General features: G+C 40.6%; 1 protein-coding gene across 5 annotated transcripts in view; it reads left to right on the plus strand.

Moving 5' to 3' along the window:
• CRADD (CARD and death domain containing adaptor protein) overlaps nt 1-24041 on the plus strand; it is a 239912-nt gene that overhangs the window by 210535 nt on the left and 5336 nt on the right. For 4 of the 5 annotated variants that reach the window (XR_003432942.1, XR_003432945.1, XR_003432944.1 and 1 more), the window contains one exon: nt 11006-11098. The gene's annotated coding sequence lies outside the window, so the exon portion shown is untranslated. Of the gene's footprint in view, nt 1-11005; nt 11099-12411; nt 14745-24041 lie in introns of those variants that run through there. The other variant, XR_003432946.1, reaches the window with a different exon arrangement.

Raw genomic sequence — 24041 nt, forward strand, 5'->3', positions numbered from 1 at the left:
TCATTCTTTTTTCTTTATTCTGTTCTGCAGCAGGGAATTCCACCATTCTGTCTTCCAGGTCACTTATCCGTTCTTCTGCCTCAGTTATTCTGCTATTGATTCCTTCTAGTGTAGTTTTCATTTCAGTTATTGTATTGTTCATCTATGTTTGTTTGTTCTTTAATTCTTCTAGGTCTTTGTTAAACATTTCTTGCATCTTCTTGATCTTTCCCTCCATTCTTTTTCCGAGGTCCTGGATCATCTTCACTATCATTATTCTGAATTCTTTTTCTGGAATGTTGCCTATCTCCACTTCATTTAGTTGTTTTTCTGGGATTTTATCTTGTTCCTTCATCTGGTACATGGTCCTCTGCCTTTTCATTTTGTCTGTCTTTCTGTGCATGTGGTTTTCATTCCACAAGCTGCAGGATTGTAGCTTTTCTTGCTTCTACTGTCTTTCCTCTTGAGAAGAATCTTCTAATAATCCTGCATTGTATTCTGAAAACCATGTTATGGAAGAGGGCCAGGAGCTTTAGGGGGAGGGTTTCAATATTTAGTATTTAATCCTTCTGCTTTCAAAATGGTTACTGCCCTCAGCTATACCATGTGTCCTCCTCTCAGAGACCTTCTGTTTTTACTTTGTCCAGAATCCCCATTTTCTGCTGAGGTAGAAGAATTTGTCACCTGGTTGCACAAAGTAAGAAAGAGGATTTGGGAGGGAGGTATAGCTGCCCCTTAGACTTCTGTCCTTTCCTTTTTCCCTGAATCATAAACCCCTGATGCTTCTAACTCTTGAGCCTTTGGGGTTCTATATGTATTGGAAAATGGGCTGTGACTTAGCTTGCTCACTTAGGACATAGCTTTCTTGGGTCTGCTAGATCACTTGTCTTTCCTTCTTCTGTTTTCTCATTTGCAACATTTTGTGGCTATCATTTTGTCTCCAGTTCTCTTTTCCCTCTTAGATTTATGTCTTTGCAAAAAAAATCCCTTCATGTCAGTTAGTGGGGATCCAGAGAAAGTACAGGAAAATATGTATGTTTGGTTTCTTATATTTAAAGTGCTTTATACTCTTCCTTCACATATATTTTACTGAGAAAATGTTCCAAGATGTTACTTGCTCTCTTAGTGGTTACTTTTTAAAAGGAAGGAAGGTAAGGAAGCTACAGCAATAATTTTGGAGACATTTTAGAGCATTTCTTACTGAGACAGTACTTTTGAACCAATTATTGCACATATGTTGTTGAGATTGCACTGACCTTAATTCACAAAGACAAAAATGTCTATTTTAGATTGAGGGAGTGAGGTAAATTGTGAAGATAAGTGAGGGGATGTGAAGGAAATGAGGTAAACTGAATACTCATGGTGGAGCAACACTAAAGAATAAAGCCCTGGGCCAGGTTGAGCTGGAGATTATGTTTTACCAGTAAAGTCAGGAAGCATGACTGGAAGTAGAATCCAAATGGTTTTTGATGGGGAGCCCAGAGACAGACATCAATGGTCTAGTTCAAAGGGCAAGGCAGAGACACAGTGTTGGAAACTTGAAAGGGACAATAGCTCAGAATCAAGACTGAGGACAGCAAAAGAGGGCTGGACAATCCCCCTCTTATGAAATGCCATTAGGGTGGTTTCTGTGTATGGGAAAGATTTAAAAGAATACTATCCAGTGTTGTTAAAGTTATGAAGAAGTAGGCATTCTCATATACTCTTGGAGTGTATATATTTGTATAGCCTTTATGGAGAGTACTTGGTAATTATATTGAATATATTAAAATTTAAAATGTGGATTTACTGTTACTCAGTGATTCCATCCCTAGGATAGTGATTCTATAGAAAAATCAACATACAAGGATGGATGTTCATTATATCATTGCCTGGAATAAGAAAAATTGAAACAACCAAAAAAACATTAATAGAAGATTGTTTAAATTCATGATGCTGCATACCCAGATATAACTAGTCTTCATAAGGTGCTGCATTCAAAAGAAGGTAATTTAGTATATTTCAATGAACATTGAAAGAGGTCTAATTCGTAACCCACAACTCCATTTAACAGTTTATCTCGGTTATACAGCCTTATCGTCGAATACTTGGAGCACCCATATGTCAAAGGAAATCAGGTCAATTAATATATACTGACACAGAACAATATCTAAAATATGCTGTTCAATTTTTTAAATGTTATAAAATAAAATATGTAACATGACCTTATTTATGTTTAAAAATATATAAAGCCTTCCAGCTTCAAGTAATGGCAAGTAGTTTGTATCAGACTAAACATCCTACTGATAATTATAAACTCTGCTTATATATCTACTTCAAGGCACTAGAGAAGGACCAAAATCAGGCACAAACAGGAGGAGAGATAACTCACATTTAACTGGCTTTTCCCCTGCAGACATTCACTAGTCTGCAGAGCACAGACTTATTGGACTAAATAGTTAGAGGCCAGACTACAAGGCTGCCAGAGCAACTGGAAGTTGAAGGGAGCAGGGAAATCCCAGAAGGGTAGGAGTGATGGTTGGGAGGAGCCCTCAGATCTATGTACAAAACCTTCTCAAAAGCTTGGCTGACTCTTCAACTGCAAAGGCACAGGGCAAGTCTCCAAGGAGCAGAGCAGAAAACAACAGCTGGATGGCTGAAAGAACTGAGCAGAGACTTCAGCAGTTGCCTGGTACTGGGGAGACAGAGTTTGAAGTTAAAATCTATCAAATTAGAGGGGCTTGGTAAATATGTCTTGCATTTCTATGATATGCTGGAAGCATCATGCCTTAGATATAAGGACCATATCTCAGGACTGTGAGCTAAGGACTATGAGCCTAAGACTAAGAATAAAATTAAAATATAACTAGCCTAACAAATGGATAAACAAGCCTGCAGAAGAGTAATGTTATCCACAAGCAATGTAGCTGCCTTCTGTACTCATCAGAGGAAGATAACAGAATTTAGATTGTCCGCAGTATGTCATTTACAGTGTCCAGTGTACAGTACCAATTACCAGAGACACACAAAGAAGCAGAAAAATGTGACCCATAATAAAGACACCAAAAAACAAAAACCAAATCAAAGGAGACCCACGGACAAAGCAGACGTTGAAATTAGCACGTAAAGACTTCAGGGCTTCCCTGGTGGCACAGTGGTTGAGAGTCTGCCTGCCGATGCAGGGGACACGGGTTCGTGCCCCAGTCCGGGAAGATCCCACATGCCGCGGAGCGGCTGGGCCCGTGAGCCATGGCCCCTGAGCCTGCGCGTCGGGAGCCTGTGCTCCGCAACGGGAGAGGCCACAACAGTGAGAGGCCCGTGTACCGCAAAAAAAAAAAAAAAGATTTTAAAATTACTATTATAAATATGTTAAATAATTTATACAAAAGTGGATATAATATGTGAAGACATGGGGATTTGGGGAAAGTTATGAAAATGCTGAAAAACAAAAAGAAATATATGGAAATCGCAGAACTGAAAAATACAATATCTCAAATAAAGAATAGAATACCTGAAAAAACATTGGGTGTGATTAACATCAGTTTGGAGATGGCAGAAGGAAAGATCAGGGAACCTGAAGAAAAGTCAACAAATATCACCAAATTGAAAAGAGAAAAAAAAAAAAACTTGAAAAGAAATGAACAGAGCCTCACTTAACTATCGGAAAATAAGCAATCTAACATACGTGTTATTCAGAAGGAGAGGAGAGAACTAATGGGGCAAAAAGTATTTAAGGAACTTTTGGCTGAAGTTTTCCAAATTTGCTTAATAATATCAGTCCATAAGTCTAAGAAACCCAGTAAACCCCAGAGGAAAATACGTAAAAGAAATTCATATCAAGGCACATCATTGTGTTAAATGGCTGAAAAGAAAGGATAAAGAAAAATATCTCAAAAACAGCCAAATAAAAGACACAACATATACATAAGAATAAAGATAGAATGACTGAAGATTGTTCATCAGAAATAACAAATAGGGAGTTGTTGAGGCAGGACTCCCCAGACCCTCTTCTCAGCAAAACAGTAAGTCACAGGAGCTCTATTCCAGGGAGTCATGGTGGGGAGGGCCAGGTCTCACTTCCCCCATTACGTCCTAGAATTCCTACTAAACAGGTATTTTTCATCTGAATCTTCCATATTTCTTTTCTCTCAAAATTTTTTTCTTTGATTTTTTTGCTATATGTTTAGGGAAAAATACTTTGATTTGGTCTTGCAAATCACTGCTTCTCTTTTCAGTTGTATCTATTCTGTAATTCATCTCCAACACTGAGTTTTAGAATTTGTTCATCATTATTTTTAACTTTTAAGTTGTCTTTCTTTTTCTCTGATTGCTGCTTTTTCTATGGCAGCTGACTCTTGTTTAATGGATGTGCTATCCATTGTATCTCAGGTACTAAATAAAATATTTTCAAGGCTTCTTACATTTGCTCATTCCTCAGATGTCAGTTTGTTGCCAAAAACCTTGGCTCCCTGTTCACCAATGCTGCATAGAAATATGGACACAGAGATCTGGGGGAAAAGAAATAGAGAGGCTTTTTTATTCCTCTGCCAGGCAAAGGGAAGACACAGCAGGCTAGCGCCTCAAGAACTGTGCCCCTGTCTCCTGAGGAATTACAGGGGTCTTACAGGTGGAACTTGCAGTCCAGGGTAAGTGATAAGGATCAAAGTGGTGAAGGTCTTGCCTTCTTCTTCTTGCAGTATTTTAAAAGTCACTGCTGGCGTCAGGCAGCCTGGTAATTGGGCCTGGCAGCCCCGTAATTGAGTCCTTTTGTCTGTGGGTTATCGGCCTATGACCTTCTTTCTGAAATGCAAACAGCTACAAGGGGTGATTTGCTACAAGAAAGTGTAGGGAGAGTAAATACCAGGTGCAGGATGTAAATTACACAGAATTAGGGGGTAATAGGTGCAGAAGGTAATTTACATGAAGTTAGGGGGGTGACAGGTTAACTTTGTGAAGGACAAATCTAATTACAGACACTACAGATTAGTAACAGTTAAAATACATCTAAGAGTGATTAACTCTTTCAGGCCAGTTTATGTTTCTTCTCTAGCCTGTTGACTGTTCCCTTTATTTTCCCTGTTATCAGGAGAGGAAAAAAACCTCCATTATATTTTTGTTGCAACAAGTTCTTTACTGGTTCAGCTTTTAGTCTTTGAGTTTGGCTCAAAGGTCTGATGGTTCTGGATTGCTCATTTTCAGATTCTCTGGGGGCTTCTCCCATTGCCAGACCCCCAGGCTGGAGAGCCTGATGCAGGGCTCAGACTTTCACTTCTGTGGGAGAACTTCTGTGGTATCATTATTTTCCAGTTTGGGGGTCGCCCACCCAGCGTGCATGGTATTTGATTTTATCACTATTGCGCCCCTCCTATTGTCTTGCCGTAACTTCTTCTTTGTCTTTGGATATTGGGTATCTTTGTGGTAGATTCCAGCATCTTTTTGTTGATGGTTGTTCAGTTAGTTGTGATTTTGGTGTTTCAATAAGAAGAGGTGAGGTCACATCCTTCTACTCCACCATCTTGTCTCCCCCTGTGGGTTGTTCATTTCCATATGTACATTTATCAGTATTTGTAGCTATATCATTTCCTGAGCAATTGTTACGGTCCTCTTCCAACACCCCTTACCAGGCATGCCCCTGGAATGTGATGACTGACTGACAGATGTGTTGTGCCCCAAGGTTTATGGGCAGGGGGATGGGCCAGCAGGGTGGAGGCATTCCTCAAATAAGCAAGTAGGGAAAGTTACCCCTTGGAGCACCTCAGAGGATTTCACACCTGTTCCAAGTTGCCTTTCCTTACATAACAATTCAGTAATGTCTGGGCCATGCCCTACTGTTCTGTCTGGCCCCATCCATATTCTAGGAGGCCCCCATGGCTGGTTCTTTATTAAGAGCCTGAGGGCAAACACCATAACTAGCTCCTCAGTGTGCAACTTGGGGGACAGTGGCCTGGCAGTGCTTCAACTCCTCAGTCGATATCCCATAATACACTTCTCTCTTGCTGACCCTGAGTTTGTTTTTCTCTTAGGAAAACCAGTGTATTCATATTTAATAGTCACTATTGAACATCCACTTTGTGCCAGGAGCTATACAAGAAAGAGAGGATACAATAATGAATAAGACAAATGATGACTTGTTCTGATGAAGTTTACAGGCTAGAGAATTATTCATCCAGCAGCCCCCTCCTTCAGCTGTGTTTCTCATCTCTCTGGTATTTCTGCCAGTCTGCTACTACTCAGAACTTCTTTAGTTTCTATTCAACTGGCATTTTCTAGGACTCAGTCTTACCTAGGACTAAGACTTTGTCTTATGTTATGTATCTCATTTCCCTAGTGTTTGGGAGGAAGGAGAAGTAGCCATCTTGGCTCAGTCCATGATCTTGAACTAACCAGCTTTTTTTTTTTCTTCAAGTAGAAGAGGGATGGCAGTTGGAGTTCAGATGTACTCTCTGACCCAGGAGCAAAATAGGTAGTTGCCACACCCCGAAGGAAGGCTTTGAATACACTTTTTCTTACACTGGCTCTGGCTGTGGAACTGGTGTCTCTTTGGAGATCAGGGGGAAAAATTACAGAATTCTAGACCAATTCTAATGTTAGGGAACAAGCCTAGGATGAGGCTATGCAGCTCCCTGTTTTGCTTTCCGATTCTGCTTCTTCTAACGTTCTTCATGATCATCTTAACAACTGTGAGTTTAAGAATATGATTGAGAAAGTGCCAATTTGGGAGCAGAAGAACAGAATATTTGACCCCCTCATGGTCCACCATATATTCCTGACACACACACCCCATCACCACCCACTTCTGAAGAAGAAACTTTTGCTGACACTATTCAAATATTGCTTTACTCCCTGATGTTTGGAGACCAACCAGACAGCTGGAGTCTTCGGGTCTTCTTTGGAACCCAAAAATCTCTTTATGCCTTTCAATTGCTCCTGTAGCTTTGACAGAAAACCTTATTTTCAACTAGAGACGATATTTATTCTAGTTGACCTTTGTTGATAAGTCCCCTTTCCCCTGCTGGTTTTGGGAGATTTATTTTTGTTAGAATCAAACTGAGTGATAGGCTGCCTTCTCAGAAATAAAGACAAACACCTCACCAGGAGACTTGTTTAGCTACCCTTAGGCAAACACCAAATTGAATACTTAGCAATTTCTTTTTTTGAAGCTGGAAGGAGGGGGAGATGGTCCAAGGAAGCCAACTCCCAGTTCCAAGAAAGTAGAGACAGTATATGTGTACTTTTCTTCAGATGATTATCATTTTTAACCAACAGCTGCATGGTCAACCTCTAATACCTCTGTGACCACATCAAGGTGACAAAGTCAACCAAACCTCCGTTGACTGTCTGCCCCAAAGCAACAGATTTTGTCTTCTGGTGATGATTTGATGAAGCATCCTTGCAGGGAGGAAGTGAAAAGGGATGAGACAACGCTTTTTTGGCAGCAACAATATTTCTGTGGCTGGTTTCTTTTAACACAAAGGAGATCATGGCTGATAGATATGTCAGAGCTTCTTAGAGACATGTCCTATTTTATGTGTGTTTCGCAGTGCTCAAAAAAAAAAAAAAGTAAATTGGTCTTTTGTAGCTTCCAAGAAAATGTCCCTCTTCTTTTTGTTTGTTGCACATCTAAATCCCAGAATCATCTAGGAAAAGGGAGGGGATGAAGATTTTCAAAAGATTTGGCTTCCTCACTACCAGCGTCTTATTCCATCCCACATACCCAGACACTGGCACGTGCAGAAGAGAAGGTACTATTTGTCTTACTGGATCTCAGTTTGGACATTTGATTTAAGTAGAGAAGCCTTGTGTCATAGCCAGTATGTATTGCGTAAAGTTGCCCCTGAGACTAATCATCAGAAACTGGATAAATAGAACTGTGTGTTCAGATAAAATGGCTCCTTGGGAGATTATCCCAGAGTAATATGAGAACTCTGTACCCTATACCAAAGAAGGGGGTGATTTAAAAATATATGCATATATAGTATTTGTATATATGTATATACCTATGTGTATATATACACATATATGTATGTATGTACACACACAGTCACTTAAGTCTGTGTACAGAAGTTTGACTGCTTTGTTTTTGTATACACACACACACACACACACACACACCCACACACCCATACCTAAATTTGTATAGAGAGGTAGATATAGCATGAGTATAATGTCTAGTTATACTTCTTCCTTCTGGTAACTCTTCATTTTTCTTCTTAATCATCTTTAAAATAAATTTGGCCTCTTTCTGAGTTTCTGAACCTTTCAGTACCTACATATAAATCAACTGATCAACTTCTGAAGACTGCTTTTGAGGGAAGGAGAAGGCAGGTACAGAAAGCTGGGAACAAATTTCATGGGGCCTTTGGCTCAATTCTGAGAATGCAAATTTAGGGGACAAAGAAAATGTCAGTCTGGCCTTCGTGGTTTGCCCTCCATTTTTTTTGCTTCATAGAGGTCCTCTCAGTCTTTGGAATTAATATCCACCAATCTCAGGGTACTGTATAATTGAGTAAAAACAGTTACCCCCAAAGTGGCAACAGTAAGAGACTTAGAATTAATACATCTTTGGGGCCAAAATATTCAGCTTGAGTATAATTTGATAAACCCTGGGTATAATTTAAGTAGGCATATGGACACAGAAGGGAAAAAGTAAAGTTCTCCAATTATGAAGAAGGGATTCACCCTATGGTACACACTAGAACTAAAATTATGAGGGTGAATTTGGAGACAAAATAGAAACCCCTACTTAAGTTCCAGAGATTTCTTTAGACTTGTCCCTTATTTCTACACACAGACTTATTCAGTGATCTTAAATGTCTATGAAATCTAGTATAGATTTCTATATTTGGCTTCTACTGAAAGAAAAATTTCAAACCTTATACTTTTGACATTTAAAATGTGAACATTATTTAGCCTTAATGAAGAAGGAAGTTCTGCCATTTGCAACAATATGGATGTACCTTGAAGACATTACACTAAGTGAGATAAGCCAGCCACAGAAGGACAAATGCTGAATTATTCCACTTACATAAGGAATCTAAAGTCAAACTTAGAGAAACAGAGAATACAATAGTGGTGTCAGAGGCTGGGAGGAGGGGGATATGGGAAGATGTTGTTCACTGGGTATAACGGTTCAGTTATGCTAGATGAATGCATTCTGGAGATCTGTTACACAACCTAGTGCGTATACTTAGGAAGACTCTATCATGCACTTCAAAATTTGTTAAGTGCACACTTAGATGGGTAGATCTTGTGTTAAGTGTTCTTACCTAGAAAAAACAAACAAGCAAAAACAACAACAAAAGCCCCAAAGGGACACAAGGAAACCTTGGGAGGTGTTGTGCTGGAAGTGTCTATTACCTTGATTGTCATGAAGGTATCACGGGTGTGTGCATATGTCCAAACTTATCAAAGTGTACACATTAAATATATGCAGTTCTTTGTGTATCAATTCTGTCTCTAATAAAGCTGTTAAAAATCGATACTTGAACAAAAGGGAAAAAATTAGTTACCTATGAGGTATGATTATCAATATAAAACTAAATTTCCTTCCATTTGTTTATTCAACAAGCATTTATTGAGAGACTGCTCTGTGCCAGGCACTGCACTAGGCACTGAGGATTCAAAGACTAGTAAGAAATAGTCCATTCCTGGCTTCATGGAGCAAGGGGAAGTCAGACAAGGCCTCATATCAGGATGATGAAGTATAATGAGTGCTGCTGGGCACTGGGGCAGTGCAGGGGCGGGGTGGGGGTGGGGCAGAAAGAGAAGAGTATGGGTTTGCTCTAGAAGGAATCACAGAGGCCTCTCCACAGGGCTTCTCAAAACATGGCAGCTGGCTTTCCCCGGAGTAAACGATCCAAGAGACCAGGACAGAAGCCACAGAGTCTCTTACAACTAGTTCAGAAGTTACATACCATCACTCATGCCTTATTCTCTTGGTCACACCCATCAACCCTGTACAGTGTGGGAGGGGACTGCAAAAGGGTATGAACACCAGGAATTTGGGGGCTCACGGGGGACTGTCTGGGAGACTAGCTACCTCAGTTCCTAGAAAGAGTCAAAGAAGACAGTACTGCTTTTTATTAACTGAGCCACCATCCAGTAATCCCCATTAAGGTTTTGATTAAAAGTGAATAAAAGCACATGCCTTAGGCCTTGAGGTCTAAAGAGAACCTCTTACTTCTTCCTGAATCTAAATCTTGGGATCTTAGTACCCTCTAGAGGGATGCATGGAGGAAAGATGACAAAATGACAGAGAAAATAAGGTGACTAATAACTTACCTTCTTAGGCACTTACATAGAGGAGGTGGAGAGTCAGAGAGAAGGCTGAGTCCTATTGCCCACCCAACTGTATATAATAGAAAAGAAAGAGAACCACTCCTAGGGGTGGCAACCCTGCCCCCAATTACAGTTGTCCCTTTGTATCCACAAGGGATTGGTTCCAGGACTCCGCAGATACCAAAATGCATGGATGCTCCGGTCCCTTATGTAAAATGGTGTGTATTTGCGTATAACCTCCTATATACTTTAAATCATCTCTACTTATAATACCAAATACAATGTAAATGCTGTGTAAATAATTGCTGGCGAGTGGCAAAGTCAAGTTTTGCTTTTTGCAACTTTATAAAATTTATCTCCAAATGTTTTTGGTCCACGGTTGGTTGAATCTGCAGACATGGAACCCATGGATACAGAGGGCTGGCTGTACAAGGTTCTATTTCTGGTCCCAGACACTGACCAGTCAGATTAGCAACTCCTTTTCCCTTGGGTTGGTGGCAGGGAGGCTAGGAAAAAGCAAGACGGCAGGGAGGAAGGAGTAGAAAATTCCTTTTGTCTGTACTGAAGGTATTGTCATCCCTGTTTTTCATATGAGAAAACTGAGATGTGGAAAGGTTAATTGAAGTTTAGTGAGGCCTAATTCTAAGAAACCATGAATGAAAATCTCAACTTTTAAAATCAGCCATAGTGGTCACATCAGGTCAAAGGTACCATCATTGCTGCTGAACTTGTGATGTACTCCAAAAATTTTTTTTGGCGTTTCTTCTAGGTTATACATTAAAATAACTGAAGACACACATTCAAGAAATAGAAACACAAGAGGGAACTTTGAATCATTTATTCCTGCCTATTCTTTGCAGAGGTAAGGAGACTGACATCTCAAGAGTTAATGGTTGGGAATGGAGGCCAGGTCTTTTATACCCCAGTCTCGTGTTTTCCCTCTGTGGCACTGTGATGGGGTTCCTGAATATATGCTCCCCCTGACGTTTGTTGGAATCTTCCTCTTCCCCAACTGCATGAGAGGCAGGAGAATGTGGTAGAAAGAGCACTGGTCTTAGAAGCCCCAGGTTAAGTCCCAGCTCCATCTTGTGTAAACTTGTGTGATCTGGGTACACTCTCCTCAGTTTCTTCTTCTAAAACATTGGTATAAAAATATTTGCCAACCTCTCAGGATAGTTGTAAGGATGAAAGGAGATACTAGCTGTGAAAAATCTCTGTAGACTCCAGGTACTGGGCGAAGGTAAAGAATCACTTTCGGGAAATCTAAATCTATGCAGTTTCCAACTGCCAAGCTAAGATGGCCACGCCCCCAGCTTCTTATATTTTGCTTCCTCTAGAATTTTTTGACTCTCAACTTCTGCACATTGCACCCCTTCCTCTTTGTCTGATTTTATTTCCCCTGATGGTGGTCCACCTGAATTCTGGGCCCAGCGTCCAGAGAGGTCAGTGACTCAATTCTGGACCCAGCGTCCAGATGAGGTCCTCCCTCATGTGGGATGGTTTTCCCCCTCCCCAAGGCCACGAGAATGAGCAGAGAGTGTGAGTACTGCTTTGCAGGGAAGAAAGCAAACAACCCTATCATTTAATGGGAGTCTTAAAAGTTTTAGCTGCTTTAGTGAGTAAGGACATTGAGACTGGATGGCAACTGCTCTACTAACAGTGGAGATTTATTGTCCCAGAAAATCATTTCAATCTGTGGAGATTCCACAGAGACCATTGTATGATCATGGGTATAATTAATAGCAGAACTGTTTGGGAAGGGCATCAACATTTATGCAGTGCCTCCCACACCCAAGGCAGAGAGTGAGGTGTGAGGTTGGTGTCGTTCTTGCTTTGCAGAGGAGAAAGATGAAGTTCAGAGAGGTTAGGTAGTTGGTCCAGGGTCCCAAGCTTGTAAATGGTAGAGTTAAGACTTGAATCCAGGTCTTTGCACTTTCTGTAGCGCAGACACCAGGGAGAGTCTGATGCATTCTGAATCATTTACCTGTGTTTGAAAATGAGAGAAACGGTGTGGGGAGATACAATAATTAAAATAGTTTAACCAGTTGCCCATAGTTTGGAAACTTTGGAGAAAGAGGTTAAAATGTAGATTAAACATGGAAAATAAAAACCCCATGCTTCTCCTACCTCTGGACACCAGACATGGATACACTTTTAATAACAGCTGTTTTTCAGACACTGCCATCAGGAGGAGATTTGAAAACCAGGGTCACTGATGAGTGGAGGCTACAGAAGGTCACAACAAAACACAGAGGGCCTCAAACAAGGATTTAAAGGTGTGTCAGTCTGGCAAGAAGAAATTAAGTGAAACTCAGAAAGTTCTCAAATACATAGAGACTTTGTTTCACAACTTCTATAAACACCCAAAACACGTGGACTTCTAGGAAACAGAGAAGTTATCAAATTGCCAAGGTGTTAATGGTCAGTTCTTGGTGTTGTTAGAGCACAGTCTGACTTGCACACCTGACTGAAATGTTGTCCTTAACAAGCATACGCTTTCTCGCTAGTGATTCTTAATATTTCTGCTACAAGGCAACTCATACATTTGGTAGTCTGATCACTCTGGTCAGAAAAATAAAACTTACTGAGCACATCCTAGGTGCCTGGCTATGACCTAGGTACAGAGGATACAAATGAAAACAGAATATATGCTTTCATGGAGTTTTTAGCCTGATGGGGAAAGCAGTTAGGTCAACAAGGAATTATAACCTGTGCATTATGGTAAGAGCTCGATGAAGGTAGGACAGGGTGCTTGTGGAAATGCAACAGAAGGGGAGCTACCTCAGTCTTAGAAGGTCATTGAAAGCTTCCTAGAAAAAGTGCCATCTAAGCTGAGACCCCAAGGATGAGTAGGAGTTGATGGGAGTGGATTAGTCAGGGTTCTCCTGAGAAGGAGAACCCACAGGAGGTATACAGAGATGTATATAAGAGGGGAGTTATTATAGGAATTGGCTAACACAGTTATGGAGGCCTAGAAGTCCCACAGTCTGTGCTCTGCAAGGTGGAGAACCAGGAAAGCCAGTGGTGTACTTCAGTCTGAGTCCAAAAGCCTGAGACCCAGGGGAGCCAGTGGTGGAAGTCCCAGTCTGAAGATAGATGTCCCCGCTCAAGCAGACAGCAAATTCACCTTTCCTCTATCTTTTTCTTCTATTCAGACCTTCAACCGATTGGAAGGTACCCACCTGCATTGGTGAGGGAGATCTTTACTCAGTCTACTGAGGCAAATGATAATCTCTTCCAGAAACGCTGTCACAGACACAGCCAGAAATAATGTTTTACCACTTACTCCTTAGCCCAGTTAAGCTGGCGCATAAAATTAACCATCACAGGGGGTATATATCCTCAGCAGATGGAGGAACATGTGCAAAGGGGTAGAAGTGAGAAAATAGAATGTGTTTGGGGAACTGAAAGAAATGCAGTTTGGCTGGAGTATTGAGAGTAGAGATGGCTGGAGAGATGGGCAGGGGGCTAACCTTGCCATGCAGGTTAAAGAGTTAGGATTTTCCTAAGAAAAACTGCAAACCGTCAAAGGGATTTAAGCATGAGGCTAACATGATCATGCTTGTGTTCTAGAAAGATCTGTATGTGTGTGTTTCAGAAAGACCTAAATGGTGATTTGGAGCATGAGACTCAGGATGGGGGACAGACCAGAAGCAGGGTAACCAATAGGTGATAATTGTAGTCATCCAGGCCAGAGACGGGCATGGTCTAGTCCACGTCACACCATTGGAGGTGGAGAGACTGGAGAGATCCAAGAGCTTCTTGAGGAGTGAACTGAATCCACAGAAACTTGACACTGATTAAACATGAGAAGTGAAACAGGGAAGCAGTCGAGGATGGCTCCCAGGTTTCCGGGAGGTATGAATGGGATTGCCAGCTCCTGAACTAGAACACTGCTGAAGGAGCAGGTTTCAGAGAGGTGTGGGTGAGTTCCATTTTGGAAATTGCTGGGGGAGTGTGCAGGACATCCAAGTGGAGCTATTCAATACAGAGTAGGAACCATGTGTTGGAATCTCAGGACAGAAATCTGAATGAGTTTTGGATTTGGAAGTCATTGGTAAGTGGATGGCCCTTGAATCCAAGGCTGAAATCACATTGGCAAGGCTAGCTCCAGCATCCTGTCTTCAAAGAGGATCTGGAAGCTCCCACTTTTTCTTGATTTTCTTGATCAGACCATGTACATGTAATTAAAACACAATATCCATTCTTATGTCACTTTATGCTTTTGAAAGTAGTCGCCGTGTGTCCCTAGGACTGTTGGGTGAAGTACACAGAGAGAAACAATGCACATTTTATATATGTCCGAGGTCATAAAGCGCCACGCACTGAGAGAGCTCAGCTCTGGTTCTGCCAGGGCTCTTTTCACTACCCTGGATAGTCGTTGAAGCCACCTGTCCTGACACTGCATAAAGAATACCCGCGGGCTTCCCTGGTGGCGCAGTGGTTGAGAGTCCGCCTGCCGATGCAGGGGACACGGCTTCGTGCCCCAGTCTGGAAAGATTCCACATGCCGCGGAGCGGCTGGGCCCTTGAGCCATGGCCTCTGAGCCTGTGCTCCACAACGGGAGAGGCCACAACAGTGAGAGGCCCGCATGCCGCAAAAAAAAAAAAAAAAGAATACCCTCAATTCACAGACAGCCATGACAGGACTGAAATTCATGATGACCCATAAAAGACCTAAGAGAAGCAAGGGGACAGCCTCTCTACCAGGCTCAGTGGATTTTAGCTTCTGCTGCCCTCAGCCCATCACCCTTGTCCATCCTGTGTTGACCTCAGCACAGTTTTAGACTGCCCCTGTCTGCCCACAGCAGGTCTGTGAGGAAGGTCCATGGCTCTATGGCTCCTAAGTCGCTGGATACTTGGCCATTCACCATTTGTAAGAAGTGGCCCAACGAGCACCCAAATGCTCAAAGGCAGAACCAGAGTGATGCAATAAGACGGAGAGAGATCTGATAGGTTGGGAATGGGAGAAGGAGGAAGTTTTCCTGATGATCCAGGAAATCATAGTATGTGGAGAAGAGATAAAAAGACAATTTGGGTTTGCGGCTTTGTTTTGGTTTTGTTTCTGAGCAGCGGAATTCTCTTTCCTCAAAGAATTCTTGAACCGGACTCCAATATATCAAATGGTTTAAAAAAAAAAGGAACTGTTACGATAAAAGCGGGAGCCCTGGGACCTGAGCCAGCCTCCTGGTGGGGGTGGGGGCATCCCACCCCCTTAATACTCACACAGGGCCTTTTAGGCTTCTTGGAACACTTTTGAAAAACGGTAGTTTAGTCCATGCCCCCAGGATGGTGCAAGATACAGAAGAATGAAAGATCGAGCTTTAGAGTCAAACTCCCCTGGTTTGAATCTGGTCGGGCTGCTTATTAGGTGTGTGATTTGGGACAAGTTATTTAAGAGTTCTGAGCCTCAGATGCATTATCTGTAAAATGCGTGTGGTAAGTACAGAATTGCTGTGACAGTTAAAAGAGAAAAAATATCTAAAGTACTGAGCACTGAGCTCAGCATTTAATATATTCTCAATAATGGAAATTATTATTATTGTTGTTGTTATCAGTTGCCAAACATTTGGATTTTTACAGATTTTTCAAGCTGGAAATTTGGCTTTTTTTAAAAAATTAATTTATTTTTTATTTATTTTTGTCTGTGTTGGGTCTTTGCTGCTGTGAGCGGGCTTTCTCTAGTTGCGGCGCATGGGCTTCTCATTGTGGTGGCTTCTCTTGTTGCGGAGCACAGGATCTAGGTGCTTGGGCTTCAGTAGTTGTGGTACACGGGCTTAGTTGCTCCGCAGCCTGTGGAATCTTCCCGGACCAGGACTTGAACCCGTGTCCCCTGCATTGGCAGGAGGATTCTTAACCACTGCACCACAAGGGAAGCCCGAAATTTGGCTTTTTAAAGATAGGCTAGAAATTTGGACTTTTTGGTGAGGCTCTCCCAATTTTTAAGTAATTAATTGAAAAAAAAAGCAACAACAACAAAACTGAGCTAAATAAGATGACCTCCAGCAGTCCACTGGAGACCTCTGGAGTAAATAGTTAATGCATGATTATACATGGTATGTACCATATATGATTAAACATGTGTATAGATCCATGTATGGCAGAGGCTGAATTGTCCTGGAGGGAAGGGACGGGAGCCTGAGCGGCTTGGAGGGAGGAAGAGGCCTGAAGCTGTGCCTGGGTCCATGGTGTGGGGTTGTGGCTTGCTTTAGTCGGTACAGGTTGGACCCTGCCATCCTGCTGTGGGATAGATTCATGTTTCTGGGATGAGGGAACATTTTCTTTCCTGACCTGCCATGGTGATACCAGGATTCACAAAGGAAAGGCTGATCCTCGCACTTCCCAGTTGCATTCAACTCAGGAGCTTTTGCGTGGACCCCTCTTTATTTGAAATATTGATATTTTGTTTATCATGTACTTTTTTGCATCAATTTTGATTTTTTAAAAATATTGCATTTAAAATTTTATTTTTAATGGAAACTTCTATTAAGTAGGAAGATATAATATCTTTATTTTATTTTTTATTTTTTGAGACCAGGGATAGTATTTTCTTCTTCTTTTTTATACATCCATACTACTTAGCATAGAGCTATACTCTTTTTTTTTCCCAGTGCTATACAGTAGGTCCTTGTTGGTTATCTATTTTAAATACAGCAGTGTGCACAAGGACATAATATCTTTAGTCTTTAATCCATTTTGAGTTTATTTTCTTACATGGTGTGAGAAAGTGGTCCAGTTTTATTCCTTTGCATGTAGCTGTCTAGTTTTTCCAGCATCATATATTGAAGAGGCTGTCTTCAACATTTTTTTGCCTCCTTTGTCACATATTAATTGACCATATTAGCATTGGTTTATCTCTGGAATGTCAATTCTGTTTCACTGATATATGTGTCCTTTTGGTGCCAGTACCATACTGTTTTGATTACTTTAGCCTTGAAGTGTAGTTTGAAATCATGAGCATATAACCTCCAGCTTTGTTCTTCTTTCTCAAGATTGCTTTGGCTATTCACGGTCTTTAGTGATTCCATACAAATTTTAGGATTATTAGTTTTAGTTCTGTGAAAAATGCCATTGGTAGTTTGATAGGGATTGCATTAAATCTGTAGATTGCCTTGGGTGGTATGCAATATTAATTCTTCCAATCCGTGAGCAAGGTATCTTTCCATTTGTCTGTGTCATCTTCAGTTTCTTTCATCAATGTCTTATACTTTTCAGAGTACAGGCTTTCACCTCATTAGTTAGACTTCCTCCTATGTATCTTATTCTTTTTGACGCAGTGTAAATCAGATTGTTTTCTTAATTTCTCTTTATGATAGTTCATTATTAATGTATAGAAATGCAACAGATTTCTGTTTATTAATTTTGTATCCTGCAACTTTACTGAATTCACTTATTAGTTCTAATAGTTTTTTGATGGAGTCTTTAGTTTTCTCAATAAAGTATCATGTCATCTGCAAACAGTGACAGTTTTACTTAACTTAGATACCTTTTATTTCTTTTTTTCTCTGATTTTGGTGGCTTGCACTTCTGATACTAGTTTGAATAAAAGTGGTGAGAGTTGGCATCTTTATCTTGTTCCTGACCTTAGAGGAAATGCTTTCAGTTTTTCACCACTGAGTATGATGTTGGCCATGGATTTGTCATATATGGTCTTTATTCTGTTAAGGTATGTTCCCTCTATATACACTTTGTGAAGAGTGTTTGTCAAAAAGCTTCTTCTGCATCTATTGAGGTGATCATATGACTTTTATCTTTCATTTTGTTAATGTGATATATCATATTAATTGATTTGCAGACATTGAGCCATCCTTGCATCCCTGGGATAAATCCCACTTGATCATGTGGTATGATCCTATTAAAGGAATTCTGTTTGCTAATAGTCTGTTGAGAATTTTTGCCTTCATATTAATCAGTGATATTGGCCTGTAATTTTCTCTTTTTTTTGTGGTGTCTTAGTCTGGTTTTGGATTCAGGGTGATGCTGGCCTTGAAGAATAAGTTTGGAAGCATTCCTTCCTCTTCAATTTTTTGGAATAGTTTGAGAAGGATAGGTATTAACTAATCTTTAAATGTTTGGTAGAATTTGCTTGTGAAGCCATCTCATGCTGGACTTTTGTTGAGTGTTTTTCTTTATTACTAGTTAGATTTCATTACTGGTAATTGGTCTGGTCAGCTGTTTTATTTCTTTCTGATTCAGTCTTGGAGAATTGTATGCTTCTAGGAATTTATGCATTTCTTCTTGATTGCCCAATTTGTTGGCATATAATTGTTCATAGTAAGTTCTTATGATCCTCTGTATTTCTGTGATATCTGTTGTAACTTCTTTCTCAGTTCTGATTTTATTGATTGGGCCCTCTCTCTCTCTCTCTCTCTCTCTCTCTCTCTTTCTCTCTTTCTCTCTCTCTCTTTTGATAAGTCTGGCTGAGGTTTATCAATTTTGTTTATCTTTTCAAAGAACCACCTGTTAGTTTCAGTGATATTTTTTAATTATTTTTTTTAGTCTCTATTTCATTTTTTTCTGCTCTCATCTTTATTATTTCTTTCCTTCACCTAACTTAGTTTTTTTTTTTTTCTTTTTCTAGTTCCTTTAGATGTAAGGTTAGGTTGTTTATTTGAGATTTTTTGTTTGTTTGTTTCCTGAGGTAGGCCTGTATCAATATAAACTTCTCTCTTATAACTGTTTTTGCTGCGTCCCATAGATTTTACAATGAGTTTCCATTTTCATTGTCTCAAGGTATTTTTTATTTCCCTGAGTTCTTCAGTGAGCCATTGGTTTTTTAGTATAGTTTAGACTCCATGTGTTTATGTTTTTTCCAGTTTTTATCTGGTAGTTAATTTCTAGTCTCATACCATTGTGGTCAGAAAAGATGATATGATTTCAGCCTTCTTAAATTTATGGAGCCTTGTTTTGTGGCCTAGCATGTGACCTATCCTTGAGAGTGTTCCATGTGCACTTGATAAGAATGTGTATTCTGCTGCTTTTGGATGGAATGTTCCATATATATATTAAGTCCATCTGATCTAACATGTCATTTAAGGCCAATGTTTCCTTGTCTGGATGACCTGTCCATTGATGTAAGTGGAGTGTTAAAGTCCCCTACTATAATTGTGTTACTATTAATTTCTCCCTTTTTAATATTTGCTTTATGTATTTAGGTGTTCTTATGTTGGGTGCATATATATTTATAAGTGTTATATCTTCCTGTTGGATTGATCCCTTTATCATTATGTAGTGCCCTTCTTTGTCTCTTTTTAGAGTCTTTGTTTAAAAATCTGTTTTATCTGATGTAAGTATTGTTACCCCAGCTTTCTTTTCATTTCCATTTTCGTGGAATGTATTTTTCTATTCCCTCACCCTGTGTATGTCTTTAGATCTGAAGTGAGTCTCTTGTAAGCAGCATATATATGGATCTTGGGTTTTTTTTTTTTAAACCATTCAGCTACTCTATGTCTTTTAATTGGAGCATTTAGTCCATTTACATTTAAAGTAATTATTGATAGGTTGATACTTATTGCCATTTTGTTTTCTGATTGCTTTTTTAGTTCTTCTTTGTTTCTTTCTTCTCTTGCTCTCTTCCTTTGTGGTTTGATGACTGTCTTTAGTGTTATGTTTTGACTCCTTTACTTTTTGTGTATCTATTATAGGTTTTTGGTTTGTGGTTACTAAGAGGTAGGGGTGTGTGTGTGTGTGTGTGTGTGTGTGTATGTGTGTATATATATATATTTTTTTTTAAGTTGACAATCTCTTAAGCTTGTACACATTATAACAGCCATATAATTTTAACTTTTAACCCCCCACCACATTTTATTTTTTTGACATTTTACATGTTTTAATTTTGTGTCTTTCTTCACTTATTGTAGATATAGATGATTTTACTACATTTTTTCCTTTAACCTTCCTACTAGCTTTATAAGTGATTGATCTATTACCTTTTCTATTGTTTGCTTTTACCAGTGAGATATTTCCTTTCATAATTGTCTTATTTCTAAGACGATTGTGGCCTTTTCTTTTCTGCTTAGTGAACTCCATTTAACATTTCTTATAAGGCTGGTTTAGTGGTGGTGAACTCTTTTAGCTTTTGCTTGTCTGTAAAACTTTTTATTGCTCCTTTAATTCTGCATAGACCCCATCTTTATTTGAAATATTGATATTTTGTTCATCATGGATTATTTTGCATTAATTTTGATTTTTTAAAATGTTTCATTAAAATATTACTTATCTCACTTTCTGAGTTTTTGGATGTCCCCTTAACCTTTGTGTCCAAGGTGAACACCTCACTTTCTCACCCTAGTCCCTGACCTAGATCCCAGCCCCAAGTCATGATTTAGTGGATTGTCCGTGTAACAGGCTGTCTGTTGGAGGCAGGTACTCAGCCCTCATAGCTGCTTGAGGGAAGACAATCACCCCACAGAGCAGGTGGATACTGGGGAATGCAGACCAATTTTGATTGTAGCCAAAGCAAACAGTCTCTAAGAAACAAATCTACTGAAGGATCAAGACATTCCAGAGGCAAACAGGAACAGTTTCCAGAAGATTTATTCTTTTGGATTCCTGGCACTTCTTATGTCTCCAGTTCCTTAGGAAGGAAATGCACAGACTGACTTGTAGGGGATCAACTGTGACTGTCAGCCCCCCACGCTTACAAACATTTTCCCCCTTTGTTCCATGAAAGGTACAGAGATTTGATTCAGAGGAGCTCAGATGTTAGTGGAGAAAACTGTTTTCCCTTCAGCATCTCTCATCCAAGGCTTCCACAGAATCCCAGCACTGGGTCTGGAACTGCCTGTGGGGCCTGGCCTTGGGCTTCCAGGCAGGGCAAGATCTCAGGTAGCGGTGTCTGTCTGGGAAGCTGCAGGCCTTCTAGCTGCATCTCAGTCAGTGTGGCTTGACCTTCACTCCCCTGGACAGGCAGAGCCGCTAGGCGCATGGTCCCCCTGTGTGGCAGTGTGGCTGCTGGGCAGACTCCGGCAGTGTGCCCACTCTACACAGACCCTTCATGTGGATGTGCTTCATCCACCCCCAGAAATCCCGCCTGTCTTGAACTGAAGAGCAAAGCCTGGAAGTTTGACCAAATCAGTAGGAGTTCTAGATGAGCTCAACTGTTTCAGACATAGAAAACAAGAAACTAGTATATTGAACTTCTCCATACCTTCCACCCAACTTAAGAAATGAAGTATTACTGTTACAATCGAAGCGCCCTTAAACAACTTAAATGTCTACCCTTGAGAGAATGGATATGTAAACGGAGGTATGTTCTAAAATATCCTACAGGTAAAACAAAAGAATCAGAGGTATGTGTGTCATCACAGGTAAATCTTAAATATGTTGTTGATCTTGATTCTTTCCATGGGTGTTTCCTAGGAAACTTGAACTGACTCGCCTATGAGAGCTCTCAGCTTAGGACAGCAAGCAATCTACTGATCAATCACTTATAAAGCTAGTAGGAAGGTTAAAGGAAAACAGTAGTAAAATCATCTGTATCTACTGAGTGTGCCCACTTTCTTCTCTTCCTTTCCTTCCTCCTTCCTTTCCTCTCTCTTTGCCCCTTTCTATTCTATTCTCTTACCTCCTCCAATCTTGGCTTATATTCTTCCTTCCTCTCCTGTTTCTCTCCTTCTTACCCTTTCTTTACTCTTCACGGGAGAAGTCTGGGGTGTGGGTGTAATCACGCAAGGAGGTGTGTGTGTGTGTGTGTGTGTGTGTGTGTGTGTGGTGAAAGGGGTTAACACCTAGTTTGTACCAGACCATACTGGGTGCTGTGCACACATTATTTCACATGGTCAATCCATTATTGTCCCCATTTTAAGAATGAGAAAACTGAGCCTCAGAGAGGCTGGAAAATGGGCTGAAGTTCTGCAAATTGTAAATAGCTGAGCAGAGACTTGAATTCAGGTCAGAATCTGGAATCAGGGCTCCTCCCACTTCCCAGCACACAGCCTACCCTACCCCTCCACCCTTTTCTTCTCTTCTGCCTTTTCTCTCCTTCCCTCCCCAAGTATGTCCCATATCACTTTCTACTACAATTACCAGTATTATTATTATACTTTCTGTTATCTATTTCAAGGATGCCTTAGGTTACTTTGTTTATCTTTTCAAAGATAAACAGTTTATCAAATGCTCTCGTGAACAAGACCTCATTTGGTCCTAACAACCCCTGTGAGGCAGGTGGGGCCAATATTAAGCCCACTCTACAAATGAGAACCAGAACTCAGAGAGGCTGGGAATATGCTGAAAGCCACATAGCCATAGGCTGATCTTCTGTCTCTGACTCTGAGTCCTGGCTCCTTTGGTTACCCTGCTTCACCGAGACCTATGAGTCCATTCAAAGTCAAGTGCTGGTCACCGGGAACACACAATACTTGTGAAACCAGATCCTGTCTTTAAATTTTGATATTTTGTTCATCATGAATTTTTGACATTAATTTTGATTTTTTAATATTGCATTACAATGTTATTTATATTATTTATTTGATGGCTGGGTTTATTTGGTATCTTTAAATTTTGCACCAGAGGTGATGCCTCACCCTCCTCACCCTAGTCCCAACCCTACCTGTCTTTACCTAGCACAGTAACCCCTCCTTTATCCATGCTTTTGCTTTTCATGGTTTCAGTTACTCACAGACAACCTCAGTCTGAACATGTTAAATGCAAAATCCCAGAAATAAACAACTCATAAGCTTTAAATTGCATGCCATTTTGAGTCACGTGGTGAAATCTCACATCTTCCAGCTCCATCCTGCCTGGGACGAGAATCATCCCTTTGTCCAGCGCATCCCACCTGTTAGTCACTTAGTAAGTGTCTTGGTTATCAGATCAATTGTCATAGTATCACAGTGCTTGTGTTCAAGTAACTTTTCTTCTACTTAATAATGGCCCCAAAGCACAAGGGTAGTGATGCTGGCAATTGGGATATTCTCTTCCTGTGCCTAATTTAAAAACAAAACTTTCTTACAGCTATTTACGTGTAGGAAAAAGCATATTATCTATAGTATATAAATATAGTATTATCCGAGGTTTCAGGCATCCCCTGGGGGGTCTTGAAATGTATCCCTCCCGGGTAAGGGGGAACCACTGTGCCAGAATTACACTGTGTTTACTTCTAACAAGGTAAGCATGTGGTAAGAGTTGGTTTTACAACAGTGCTGCTTGGCTGCCTTTTCTGACACTTCCTCATTAGTTTGGTTCAGAGTCTCACTTCCCAGGTCCCCTCTGGGAATCCTGTCTGATCAGAATAATTCTGTAGAAGAAGGTGAGTTCTTGGGTCGGTACAGGATCAGTGATGCCTCAGAAAGAGGAGACTTGATTTCTTCCACGGGGCCCCTGCTGTTAGCTGATGCTCAGCGGTTTGAGTTAGCACAATGCTTAGCGGTTTGAGGACTATTTGGGAATAAACTTCCATGGATACCTCCTCACACACCCCTCCAACCCTGTCCCTTGGCTGTTAGCCTTTAGGGAAATAGAAGGAGCAGCTTGATCGGGGTTTTCCTAGAAAAGCCCTTCGATGGGCCCATTATGGAAAAGAAGCTGTTTTTGTTTTCTTTGATTAATTACAGTATCTTGTTTCCCAAAGCACATGTGGCCTTGGATCTTCCAATGGACAACAGCCACAAAGGAAGGGCCATGGCTGCCTGGAGCTTGACAAGGACCCCAAGACTAGGGCCGGTGCAGGGGAGGGGGGGTGGCATACGTAGCCCTGTTGTCAAGGACTTGGCTCTTCACTTTTTACCATTGACGTAGTTCAGGTTGTCCATTTCCTTTGTGTTTTCCTGCCAGTGTGAATAAGAGAAATATTAGTGTTTAAAGATT

The sequence above is a fragment of the Aethalodelphis obliquidens genome, unplaced genomic scaffold (assembly GCF_003676395.1).
Source record: "Aethalodelphis obliquidens isolate GAN/ISIS:26980383/991018 unplaced genomic scaffold, ASM367639v1 scaffold8, whole genome shotgun sequence".
NCBI lineage: Eukaryota > Metazoa > Chordata > Mammalia > Artiodactyla > Delphinidae > Aethalodelphis > Aethalodelphis obliquidens.